Here is a 13,956-nt window from a genome sequence, read left to right as displayed (position 1 = left end):
AACGTAAAAGTAAAAGACGTTTCAGCCGACCCAAAATGCAAACTTTTCAAAACCTCTAGAGGGGAGTTTGTCTGAAACTGTTGCCGTGTAACACCAGATGGGATGGAGATCTACCAAAAGCTACTTCTGGACAGGACAGTTATAGCGCCACCTACAGGCTTGGTATGCTAACTACAGCATATTCAGTCCCTCAGTGTTTCCGTGTTTACGCAGATTTATTTCACTGCGTTTTGGGGTGAATTGTGTGTAAACTGGGCCTTAGTCTTACTTCAGTCCAACACAGGACCAGGATTTTGTCCCTTCTTTTTGGAACTCAGGGCTAATAGACCTCATTTTAAAAAGTAGACCCTGTTCTCTGATGATGAAAGATTTCATGCGGGGTCAAAGTGACTCCAGAGGACCATGTTGGACCGTCTCTGCTGAGCTTCAGGCCGTGAGCAGACTCTGAACGTGGACAGGTTTTCAGGACGCAGCACAAAAGAGATTCCTCATCTCTGTGAATGTGTGTGTGTGTGTGTGTGTGTGTGTGTGTGTGTGTGTGTGTGTGTGTGTGTGTGTGTGTGTGTGTGTGTGTGTGTGCAGATGTTGAACACGGTCATGTAACAGCCCTCATGCAGCAGCGTTCAGGGATCAGAGAGAGATTGTGGTGAGATAAAGAAATCAGATCTCTCTCCACGGTACAGAGACACACATGAAGACGACCCCTGTGATTAATGCACCAGATAACACACTCTCACACTCACACACACACACACACACACACACACACACACACACACACACACACACACACACGCACACACACACACATTTTTGCTTCTTTAAAGTTGTGCTTTGTTGGGATTCAAAGTGAGGTCAGAGGTCAGTGTGTGTTCATGTGTTAACGCCTCCACAAATGTGTCAAATGTTTACAAATGTGTAGACGAATTTGCAAATAATTGAAAGTCTTAAATGGCTGAAAAGTCTGAGTGTTTTTTTTTCTACAAGACCTGAGAATTCACACAGATCATTGGTTACAGATGAGGCAGGCCTCCCCATTGGCTGTCTGTGAACATGTGATTTTTGCTACCGCCGCGGTGCATTTCCCACGCTCTTCGGCTCTTTTGGATTATTTTGCTGAGGTAGAAATTGTTATCATTTTGTTACCACAAAGAAAGGCAACGTTAAACTGAAATAAAAAAAATCTAACTTTTACTTACACCAGGGGGTGATCTAGGGAAGGCTAGATGTTTATCAAAGAATTATAAATCTTTTGCAAAGATTTCAAGATATTTGCTAAGAAGTTGAGATTTCTAAATCTTGAACAAAGATTTCTAAATACCTAGCTAACATGCAAATTCACTCTCCCGCCCACAGGAAGTACCAAAATAAAAGTTGGAGGAAGCGATCCAGACACGAAGATTTTGAGAAAGTCAAACACAGTCGGCTAAATCAATCAACGTACCAAGTGCTGTGATGGCGCTGTTGAAGATCCTGTGACTGACATCACAGAAGTTAAACTGGACATTCTCAAAATCGCTTCCTCCAACTTTCATTTTGGTACTACCTGGCAGGTGGGAGTGTGACTTTGCATGTTAGCTAAATATTCAGAAATCTAAGCTAAGTTTTTAATTTAGAAATCTTGACTTTACATAAAAAATCTTAGCAAATATCTTGAGGACTGAGCTTCTTCAGCAGTCTGTTCAGTCTCTGTCTCCTGGATCCTGTCTGCTCACAGCAGGTGAAGCTCTTCCAATGTGGCGTTGGTGTCTGGTGTTAGCTCTGTTAGCCATGTCTGTGAATAGCATGATGCTACTCTGCTTTCTGGTATTCTCTCTGTTGCTAGGTTAGCACTGCTAGCTTGTCCATCTTATTGGAGATAGATCCTACGTTCCCAATAACGATGGATGGAAGGACAGGTCCATGTCGTCACTTCTTAGCTCACACCTGAGAACCAGCACGTCGTCCTCACCTCCTTCTCCTCACCTTGTGGGAAACATCAGGCCTTGTACCAGTTAGCATTGACATGCTACAAGCTGCTAACAGCTGAGTTCACATGTAAACAATGCAGCCATGGTTACATGTAGGATCTCCAGACAAACACAGGAGAAAAAGTAGTAACAATATCACTGAAGCCACAAAAAGTTTGGTGTCCACGACCAACAATGAACCATACAAAGTAGTGATCCACTCCAAATACAAAGATTACGAAAAAGAGACGAAAAAATTACAAGAAATGGACAAAGAAGAGAGAGCTGCTGCAAAAGGCAGCCATAGCCAACAGGGCGGCGCCTAGCAACCATGTTTCACCACGTCCAACAAGCATGTCCCTTTCTACCTTAAATAAAAAAAATCAGCAAAGAAATTATCAGTTTAATTCTGTGTGGACTGAAAAGTGTTTATTTTACCACCAAGTCCAAAACCCATGGATTTTTAATTGAATAGCCTCATTTAAAATGTTTATTATGGATTAAAGTGTTAGCGTTTTGTTGAGTCAGACTGAGAGCAGAGTTCTAGAATGTTTTGATTTGAATGTAGGAGTCAGCTGACTGTGACATCATAGCCTGATGGAATGCCTTGTGATGTCACAGTGGAGCCTTTAGGGCAGAGTAGTGGAATCACACACAGACCTGTTCATTCTGAAACCTGCAACAGACAGAGACACATCGTGCACTTTGCTCAGAGCAAAAAACAACGAAAAACCTTTTTCACAATGAACTCAAACGCAACACCCGCTGACACCCAGCCCACAATGGAGGAGCCTGGATGTTCACGAGGACCAGCAAGGACTCAGAGCAGACGGTTCACTGATATCCCTCCACTCATCGAGACCTTTTTCCGCCACGTGACCCCTGAAGAGTGGGATCTGGTGAAGAGGGGTCGGCCTGCTGAAGACACCAAACTCCAGTTAGCTCAGCTGATTCTGGAAATCATAGATTTAATGTCCACTTCTCTGCGGGACAATCTGAGGGGTACAAAATTCTCCCTTCTGGAGTGGCGGATCGGGATCGTCATGGAGGACATCATTCCTGCAAGTTTTGCTAAGGCTCTAAACACTAACAAAGTTAGCTGTGCCAGCTCCGAAAGCCTGACCAAGTTAATCGCTAAGGAAGTGTCTGAGAGGGTCAGGTCTAGCCTTTCATCAAAACCAAATCCTGGAAGGGAAGAGATCATGTGCCCTGAGATCCTTCAGAAGATGGTGGAGATGACATGCAAAATGTTAAAGAAAATGATCAGGAGGATGAAAAATGTGTATGAACATCTCGGCACAGCTAGAAATGTTGCAGAGTCAGACCGTCAAGAGGACGCAGATAATATCACCCTGTCTACCACTGACGATGACCAGTCAGAGACAAAGGAAAGAAAATCTGGTTCCTCAGAAACAACAGAGGAAAGCCTCAAAAAATGTGCGTCCAAAGCTGTTCCCATCAAGAAGGACTGGACTCAAGCTACCTTCAACTTCTCTGATGCCCTCGGAGATCTTCTGCACGCACACACAACAGATGGGATGCTGTCTGGACTGACCCCGGAGCCCCCGTACTGCAGAGAGGTCCAACAGAAGCTGATGGGAGACATACAGGCCAGCGTGTGGTGTTTCCAGAGCCTGATGAGGTGGTGGCTGACCTTTCGGACCAGGACCCACAGTGACCGGGTCGCAGAGAGCCAGCACATGACAGCTCCGACCACCAAGGGTTTTTCTATGACCAAAGTCCCTCTGGATGACCAAGCAAAGGCCCAGTTCAAGGAAACAGCTGTCAGAGTACTTGTAGAGATGCTGGTCTCCAGGATCCTCACCAACGCCAAGATCCCGCACACCTCGGAGAAAACTGAGGCCATCATCCAGCATTTGTTTGAAAAGATCTGGGCTGGAGTTGATGATGCAGGACTCGAGATCACACCAAAAAACCTCAGCAAGATCGAAAAAGCCATTTTCAAGGACCTGGACAAGAAGCTGAAAAAAGGGGCCACAGCAGTGGTTCTCCTGCAAACGAAGAACAGTGACTTTGAAAACTACATCGTCTCAGTTTTCAAGAAGCACATGACACCAAAAAAGCCCAGCGCCTGCTGCAGGTTCTTTAGGTCCATCTTTAGGGCCTTCTCAAGAAGATCAGCTCCGTGAGCCCCCCCCCCCCCCCCCCCCCCCCCCCCCAAAACCTCAAAACCTCAAAACAGACGATGTTAACATCTTAAATTTCCTCCAACATCTTGCTGACTCCAGGGTTTTCCCAAAGAGTCCTTTAGGATGTCACTTTAAAAAGATTAAAGGGGGTCAGCTGATGTTCAAGAGTCAACATTTGTCTTGTTTTCTGGTTTTAATTCAGTGGGAAGGGTTTGCTCTGGCACAAACACATGATCCTGATTGTACAATGAGTGTAATAAATCTAGTGTCCTCACAATGATCTTACAGCTCTGAGCGTATTTTGGTTTAACTCTTTCAACTGGTTTCAGCATAAAGAATAATTTTACTAGCATAATTGTCATACATGGTGGTGTTTATAATTTATGTTACTTAATGTTTATGTTAAAACAAATGAAAATAAAAAAGACTCAGTCAAAAATTGCACTTGAATATAAAAGCTGTAATAAAGGGAAGTTTTTATTTGGTGATGAAGCAAACATCACTTTCTGTGTTCATGTAAACTCTCATCATCCAGGTCAGAGTTATATACATGTTTGGATTTAAATTTTCTTTTTAAACGCTTTGTTTTGGTCTAGTTTGTTTTTTATCGGTTTCATTTTTTGTTAAAGCTGTAATCTGTTGATCCTGTATTCGTCATACAATAAGCAAAACTAAATGTTGCTGGAATGTGGGCTCACATTATCGTCACAACCTTGCTCGGGGGCACCCCAGTCTAAAAAGTCTGGGCACGCCCCTGCTCGCCAGGTGCCTCGTTGTAGCCTACGCTTTGTCATCGATGGATTTGTGCCAAACAGAGGGTTCAGCTCTTGGAATAGAGGGAGTTATGGGTTCTTCACACTGCAGTGCCACAACGCGCCGCCTCCAGTCATTTTAATGAAGGACGGGCGGCAGACGGCAAGCAGTTTTGGCTGCGGCGGTAAGACCCAGGAGCAGTTGCCGCCCACGTGCACGCGCACAGATTTTCCCCTGCCTCCCGGAGTCCAGCGTGTTGGACTTTCTGGCGGCAGCTAGGGATGGGTACCTTTTACATTTGAAGCGATACGGTACCGATGCCCGGTACCTGGCAATCGGTACCGGTATATCAATATCTTTAAAAAAAAAACATGTATTTTTTTTTCGATTTGACACATTTATTCTTCAATATATAACCTTACGGATACGGTACAGATGCCCGGTACCTGGCAATTGGTACCGGTACTCAATGGTACCAATTTTCAGTACTTTTTTGTGTTCATGTAGTAAAAATATCAATTTATTTAAAAATAAAACATGTATCTATTTTCAATTTGACATATTTATTCTTCACTATACAAGCTTGCAATGCTGTGATTATGTCCAGCATGGAAAATCTCCTACTCTTCCACTCCCTCATAGTCACAAGAATGCATTTATGTACCTAAACATGGTCCCTTTTGATTTTACGTGAATTGGTACCCGGTACTTTTGACAGAAATCGGTTGGTACCTATAAAAGTACCTAATTCGGTACCCATCCCTAGCGGCAGCTGCCTGGGAACAGCCAATCACATCGAATGAAGAAGAAAATCCGGAAATAGCAGGCTTCGCGGGGCATAATGAGCAATGGAGGAGCTAATACTGCTGGTGTCTGAATATCCAGAGCTCTACGATACTGCTCTACTGTCCTACAAAGACAACCAGAAGAAAAACTGGGCATGGGACAACATTTCAACAAAATTCAAACATTCAAAAACATTCATTTTAATCTGATTTATTCACAGTAAAGGGGTTCGAACCGTATTTTCCCCTCCGTTTTATAGTCAGTAGTGATGTAATAAATATTGTGGAACCAACCATTGAAATGTATTTCTCAAGGGAATTCTTTTGATGACGGAGCCTTATTTTCCCTCCGTTTTTCAGTCTGTAGTAATGTTAAATCCTTGAATCAGCCATTAAATTTATTTCTAGGGGGGATTCTCTTGATGACAGAATCGTGTCTTTCACAGTCTTTATGCACAGTATACAGTAAACAGAAACTATAAGGTACTACTCGGGGGTACGTGTTTTTGAGGAGGGAGTGTTGTGAACTGTTTTATACAGTCTATGGTTGTGAAGGACTTTTGGGCGGGCTCTGCTGTGACGTTCGTCGAATCACCTCTACGTCACTGCCGCCTGTTACCCCGTGCTCATGCCGCGGCTTTGAAAAACACTCTGCATTTAAGGAGCCTCCGCCGGCAGAGAAGTGGTTTTCGGGCGGTTACCGTGCGGCCGTGTGAAGGGCGCTTTACAGTGAAAGACAGAACTCACCTTTCCCCAGGTAAAAGACAAACAATCAGTTTAACAGGGTCACACTTAACACCGAAACACCAGCGACATCTGCAGGTAAATAATTTACTCCGGCCAAGCCACAGTCAAAAGTTTATAACAACAACAAACTCAAAAACAAACATAGAGACTGATGAGGAGTTTTGCTAATGTAGCTCGTACACAAAAAGACTAAAACTGAGGCAGTGTTGTTTGAGGCGGTAGTTGGTGAGGCTTTTAAATACATTCTTAAGTTTTCACCACTGTTCTTTCTTCTTCGTGTCTCACTAAAGCTGCGTATCTATGGTAACAGCAACAGTGCCCCCACAGTTTTCTGGAGGTACTGCTCCTTATGGGCTCTTTTTAAGTAACATACTGAGGAAAAACAGTTCTTTACAAATCTTTTCAAAATGGAAAAATCCTTCAATTATAAATGTAAATTTTCTAGAAAAAAACTCACTTGATGTTTTTTTTTATTGGTTATTTTAAACGGGGAATTCAAACATTACAACAAATCAATTCAGTACCTTAAAATCAAATCCAACATCCTTTCAAACTATACTATCAAAAAGAAATTGATCATTTTAAATGTAAGGTTTCGTTTTATGTGTAGGGATGGGTACTTTCCACATATGAAACGATACGGTACCGATGCCAGGTACCTGGCACTTGGTACCGGTACCCAACGGTACCAATTTCGGTACTTTTTTGTGTTTATTTGCTAAAATATCAATTTGTTTAATGTTTTTTTTTGTTTGTTTTAACAGATTCAATCACTAATATATAACCTTACAATGCTATGTTCATGTCCAGCATGGAAAATACCCTATGCTTCCACTCCCTCGTAGTCACAAGGATGCATTTAGGTACCTAAACATGGTACCTTTTGGTTTTTCACGAATTGGTACCCAGTACTTTTGACAGATTTCAGTCGGTACCTGTAAAAGTACCTTATTCGGTACCCATCCCTATTTCTGTGTGTTTGAAAAGTAACGTTAGCCTGACAGGAAATGCTCTGTAGACCAGATCATCTCAATTCAATTTGGCCGTTGCGGTCTATACAGGCTACGAAGGCCAGGTCCTCCAGAGGCTGCAGACCTTGACTTGGTACGTAGGTAGGGACCGGGGCACGGTGCTGCATTTACACACAAACTAATAATTTTGCTACAGTAATAATAGCTCCATAGGGCAACAGGACGTAACTTTAACATAAATCATTCAAATTATGTGTGTGTGTGTGTGTGTGTGTGTGTGTGTGTGTGTGTGTGTGTGAGTGTGTGTGTGTGGAGTTGACCTGTTGTGAAAGCCCAGTTAATGAGTATTGTGTCAGCTCTTTGTGTGAGGTGTGTGTGTGTGTTTACCAGATGACTGATGACTCCCAGCCACAGGAATGTTACACACACACACACACACACACACACACACACACACACACACACACACACACACACACACACACACACACACACTTACACACACACTGCTGCCCTCACGTCCTGATTGGATGCAGTTATTTCTGTCGGGGATGATTAGGAAGCAGCGATTAATAAAAACAAATAACAGGATGTCGTTTAAGATAGAAAGTGAGGGTGTGACTGAGAGCAGACCTGGACCCTGGACGTCCCCACCCTCTTTACTGAGACTCCCAGAACTCCCAGATGATAACAGGGGAGGGGGACTGCTGGACTGGGCTTTAAATTAACCTGAAACACTTATATGTTTATGGGGCGTGAGCTGAAAAACATACAACCCAAAATAAATCTCATTTTTTCTCTCTTTGCAACACTTATTTCAGCCTCTGTTTGAACGACTTAGTTTTAGCTGCTGTCTCTTTAAGAAACCCCCATTCGTCTGATTGGCCAGCCCTCTGGAGGCCTGTGGGGGGGCGGGGCTATGGGCAGACCTTGGTGATTGAGGCCCAAAGATCTGGAGAAGAAATTTTAATTCCATGTTTACAAAAAGAAAATTATAAAACCCGCCTCTTTAAAGAAATTTAGGTAGATCAACCAACTATAGTATGAAGTTAAATGACTATTTTATATATATTTTTAAATTTCCTTTTATGACTTAATTTCAAATGTTTTTCTTCTTCGTCTAAATCTAAATGTTAGTTAAATTCTTCTGTAATTAAGTTTAAAGCTTGTTTTTTTCAGTCATGGAGCTTTAAAGTCCCCCTGTGTTGGAATCCTCGCTCTAACCTTGTGTTGGCTCCTCTTCCTAATTGGTTTCGACATTTCCGACCGCCCCTGAACGCAGCACGGTGCAGCGTCTGTCCCTGCCTCCTCTCTCTCAGTTCACTTGTTGAGTTGCTGGGTTGTCGTGTTGCCGTGTGGACTCTCTGGTGCAGCAGTCTCGCTCCGTGTTTCTTCCCCGGGACCTCCTGACTCTGTGTCCGCCGCTTGCTGCGCTCAGCCCGGGTACTGAGGACACGTCGAGCCGCTGATCCGCCACCATGGCTCCGCGCTGTGAGTAGGATGAGAGCGATGTTAGCTCAGAGTAAATGTCCTGAAAGTTTAAAAATGCAACAAAGATCAGATTTAAAACGGTGATTTAATGAAGCAGACCGAAGAAGTCAGATGAGGAGAGAAAGGGGGCTGCTCACTTAATTACACACATTTATCTCAGTTTTTTTTTTTTTCATTTATTTCTTCATGAAAATCATCTTTATTTGAGAGGGAATGAGCTGCAGTGTCCCCTTAAGCCAAAGTGAGGCGTTCAGGGACCTTTTCCAGACAGTTAATGCTGAAATTAAAGCATTTTATTCCTTTTTAACATTTTCTCCAGAGAAATGCGCACACTGAAAGAAAGTACTGAGGGGAGAGTGTTTGCTGCAACTGATGTTTGTTTGTGTGAGGGTGTTTGACTGCTCTGGGCTCAGGTTGGAACATGTTCCAGGTCTGAAGGATTTCTCCTGTTAAGTGGACTCTCTGGGTCCTGATCCTGATCCTGGTTCTGATAAACGCTGACTCTGCACAGTCTTGCCTCTGAATGACTTTGAGGCGGTGCGTTTGAGGCTGTGGGAAATGTCACAGGTCGGAGGATAGGCTGTCAGGTAGACAGACGTCTGAGGTTGAAAAAAAAAAGTTTAAAATCTCTTTTTTATCATTTAACATTGTAAAAATGTAAAAAGAAGTTGAATTTGATTTCAAAGCAAACAGAAAATATTTGATTCGTTCTTTGTTGAAGAACCCAAGGTGACTAAAGCAGGAACACGTCAGGATCAGTGGAGGTAGATTCATTTAGGAAACAGCAATATGTGACCATAGGTGGAATCAATCTTACACACCAGGTGAATTAAACATCTTCTCAGTGTATTCTCACAGCAGGGGTCACTGGTCTGATCTGTCAGTTTCCAAAAAGCAGATTGAGCAGGACAGGAAGTTGTGTAGTGCCTAAAAACACCTAGAGACTTTCAAAATAAAACACAGCGTGTCCAAACCAGACGGTATTTATCCTAATGACAACAACAAACATAATGAGCAGAGCCAGACCAGGAGTCAACAGCTCTGAACCAGGAGAGGACTCCTTGGTCCCTGACTGGGGGCGTAGCCAGACCACAGACACATCCTGGTGTAAAGACACCAACGTAATCCTTGATCTCTGCTGGATTACCTTCAGAAAAGTTAGTCTGGTTTATGATTCTGTGTTGACTTTGCAGTACTCCCCCAAAACACATGAGGGCAGTGTGGTCACCTGACACATTTTTCTGTTCAGAGATAGACCGATATGGATTTTTCTAGGCCGATACTGATACCGATCATTTGTAATCAAGGATGCCGATAACCGATATTTGAAGCCAATATTAGTTAGCAGTCAAAGTAAAAATATTGGTGTCAAAATATCAATTGTCACTACAAACTCCAACACTTATAATGAAAACTTAAAAAAATAAATACCTAAAGTAATTTACAGTAAATAAAGTTTTCCAAAATTTCAATGTAACTGCAATAACTGTAATAACTGCACTGCTGATTGGCTGTTTCCCAAGCCATGGCTCTGCTTTTAACCAATCAGATGGTACTGTGGGTGGGACAGTGCTGGGGACTGATTAGTGACAGCAGAGCGGCTGCATCAGAGCCACAACAATGAAGTTTTAAATTTGTTTCTGATCGGTCGTAGGATTTAAAAAAAAAGGCAGATGCCGATATGCTTCAAAATGCCAAATATTGGCCCCGACAATCCGCTGGCCAATAATTGTCTATCCCTATTTCCGTTCTTTCTCTTTGCTTTGTTTTATGTTAAACAGTGTTGCAAACTTAGCAACTTTGTGGCTACTTTCAGCGCTTTTACAGACCCCTGTAGCAACTTTTTATTCAAGAAAGTGACAAATCTTTTGTGTGTTTTTGTCGTGCAGAAAAGTACTGGATGGTACGCTCTGCGTTCTGTTGTTCTTTGACAGCTGATTCTTTAAGATGTTGGTGTTTTAGCTCGGTTGTTTGAACAATTGAGTCCTAGGACATGATTTTAATCCATAGTCTTGTGTTTTGTTGACTGTGCTTGTCTCTTTTTGTGCTTCCTGTCTGTAACTATGTTTTTGCCGCTCCCTTGAAAAAGAGGTTGGGACCAACCTGGTTAAATCAAGGTCAAATAATTAGTAAGTAAATCTAGCAACTTTTCTGGAGTTTGGAGCCTGATGTGAAAGCATGTATCGATCGGCAGCGCCCTATCTAAAACACTTACAGACGGACGAGTCCTCCTTGTTCGAAGCTGGTTTTTAGAATCAACATAAGAAAGTTTATTTGTAGTTAAACGCATTTATGTTGTGGGAGGAGTTGGAAACACTGATGTTGAAGCTGATTTATGTTGATGTTAATCAAACGGAAACGGGATAACAGGTTGGACAGAAAGGAGACAAGGAGGAGAAGAAATGTACGGATGATGTTCGAAGGTGGGAAATGTTGTACGATCAGGAATTATGGTTTAGGATGCATGGTTAGATTTGGGTGTAGGCCTCTGTGCAGGTGGGGGCTACGAAGACGAAGCATTTTGCGGACGTGTTGCAGACATGTTACAGGCTGTTTACCTGCTGCAGAGGATTCAGATCTCTGTAATAGTTCGGAGCTGAGCTGGAGCAGTGACTGTGAAAGAGTTCAGCGCTGCGTTCACTGACACATTCCCAGAGGTTTCCACATTGTTCACTGATGAGCTGACTCACGGTGTGTGTGTGTGTGTTTGTGTTAATTTAAGCTGTGGACAAACAGAAGAATGTGGAGGGATCAAAGTCTCACTTTCTCCTCATCCGTCCGTCACTCCTTCTCCTCCTCCTCCTCCTCCTCTTCCTCCTGCAGGAATAATGAGTTCAGAGTTGATCGTTCTGTGGAGCAGTGACACAAGCAGGCGGTGTTGGATTTCATCTGCTGACTGACACTTTTAAAGTTCCTTTAAATTGACAGAAACAGAGAAAAGGGAAATTCTGTTTTAGTGTAAACCTCTGTGACCTTTGACCTCTTTACTGTTGGACATCTGACGTTTGACCTTACAACACGAAAAACACAGAAAACACACACTTTCACCTGTTGAGAGAGTTTGCAAGAGTCACAAAAAGGAGGTGAAAATGTTCCTGTTTTCAGCTCCTTAATCTTTAAACTTCATTAATCAAACACTGAAAACTCTCTCACACACACAGATGCGTGTGTGTTGGAGTTAAAGTTTGACTGATCAGCTGTAATAAAACGTCGTCCTGGTGGAAAAGAACAGACACACCCTCGCTGAGCGCTGGATTTATGACCCTCAGAGTCGTTTTGAGGAAGTTATCGGCCTCAGCTCAGAGAAAAATCACACAGGAACAAACATCCATCAAACATTAAGATTTATTTCTTCATTTCCAGGAAACTGAGAGTTAAAGTAGACCGACTGTAATCTTAGAAATCTGTTAAAAAAAAGTGGTGATCCTGAGGAAGTCGTCAGAAAGGAGTCTGAGGGAACAGAGGTGGAGGACTTTGGGGACAGGGAAGCAATCCCGTCTCCCTGTTGTCTCTGAAGCTTCTGTCAAACTGTTCATGAAGGCATCGTCAGCTGGACGCACACAAATTTTATTAAAAAGTGTTGAAACAGGATCAACCAATTAGGTGCATGCATGCAAAACAGTCTGTTTGCAGAGCAACAGCAGGAGTTCTAGAACTCTGAGGTCATAGACGGAATTCTGTTCCATGATGTCATAGAAACACAAATTAATTCTGCTCCTGTCAGTTTGAGGTGACCAAGCAACAACCCCAGTCTAAAAACACAAGACAATGCAGAAGTGCTAAAATCTGCTGTTCCTCGAGTGTCCACTTGAGGCTGGCCCTAGAAGTACTAGAAGTTACACACACACACCAAGCCCCAAAAAAAAGTTCAAAAAACGTCTCGCATCTGAATCAATAATTTCACTATTAGCACACACTGTACGGGAGGTGTATTTTTTTCAAACTCAGATATTAATATAGCAAGCTCGTCCAATCAGAGGCACAGCTCAGCTCACATGACTGACAGGAGCCCTATTGCTGTTAGAGTAGGGACTTAGAGCTGGCCTCGTTTCCAATATGGCTGTGGCAGCCAATCTGCTTCAAATCGCTATTCCAGAAACAGACAGGTGACGTCACATGTCCGTCTATAATGTAGTCTATAAATGTGACAAATAGACGTGCACTGATCAATGGGTGACGATTTCTTTAATTTTGAGGGATCGATGATCGGCCCATCCTAACATATGAAACTGATCTCACATATATACCTCCAGGAAGGTCTGACAGCCAGCTATTGTTGCTTTTTGCTCTGAGACCTAAAACTCAGGAAACTTTATTGGTTGTTTAAATTAAAAGATAAAGATTTTATTGTTTCACAGGTATTGTTCAGTGATTTTAGATAAAATAAGATTGGAACATTAAGGGGAATATGTTGTCAGTTACAGAAAATAAACAGACCTGTAGACCTGAGTCCTACATCTTCAAAGTGGTTTTCTTCTCCTCTTGAGGACAAACCTGAAAAAGCTTGCCCGCTGTGCAAAGAGCGTTCAAAGGACATCCCTTCTACGCCTAACTTTGGTTGACCTTTTTTCTGATGTCTACTGAACATTAATTTATGACGTCCAAAGTACCTACATACAAGAGCTACCCCTAAAAAAAAGTCTGGTTCGATTTCGGGCCTTGAACCAGCCTTCTTCCAGTTCCAAAGCCAAGGCCCTATGGCCTGAGCTACTGTCTTTGCTTTGCTGCAGCCTTCAAGTCTTTCTTATTATTTTTATCCAACGCCTGTGTTTAAGTGTAGTCCAGTTTCTGAAGGTGTCAGACTGTTCCTGCACATTTTTCTGTAGCTTCATTTGATTTTCTCAGCAGCAGATGGTAACTGTAAATACAGACAAAGGTGTTAAACATTTTCACTTCAGAGCTGCTGCTGAGCCAAACCATAGACTGCATAAAACATGGACGTAGTCTCCCTGACGTCACCCGCCTGTTTCTGAAACGCAAAATTAAGCACGTTGGCTATCGCGGCCATATTGGTAGTGGCAAGGGCACCTGTCAGTCACGTGACCCTGAGCTGTGCCTCTGATTGGGCAAGCTCGTGATCTTGATATCCTCTGAACGGCTAAGCTAGAAA

General features: G+C 42.8%; 1 protein-coding gene across 2 annotated transcripts in view; it reads left to right on the top strand.

The window, feature by feature from the left end:
• The window catches only part of exoc3l2b (exocyst complex component 3-like 2b), a 51,296-nt gene that overhangs the window by 3,774 nt on the left and 33,566 nt on the right, over positions 1-13,956 (top strand). Inside the window, exon 1 of one of the 2 annotated variants that reach the window (XM_074678842.1) lies at positions 8,693-8,846. The exons of the other annotated variant lie outside the window; for it this stretch is intronic. The gene's annotated coding sequence lies outside the window, so the exon portion shown is untranslated. Of the gene's footprint in view, positions 1-8,692; positions 8,847-13,956 lie in introns of those variants that run through there. 2 annotated transcript variants of the gene reach the window in all.

Source organism: Halichoeres trimaculatus, unplaced genomic scaffold (genome assembly GCF_033239565.1).
Source record: "Halichoeres trimaculatus isolate MK-OKI-2021-1 unplaced genomic scaffold, fHalTri1.1 fHalTri1_scaffold_9, whole genome shotgun sequence".
Classification (NCBI taxonomy): domain Eukaryota; kingdom Metazoa; phylum Chordata; class Actinopteri; order Labriformes; family Labridae; genus Halichoeres; species Halichoeres trimaculatus.
The sequence above is the reverse complement of the archived record's forward strand: the minus strand, read 5'-3'. Positions and strand labels throughout refer to the sequence as shown.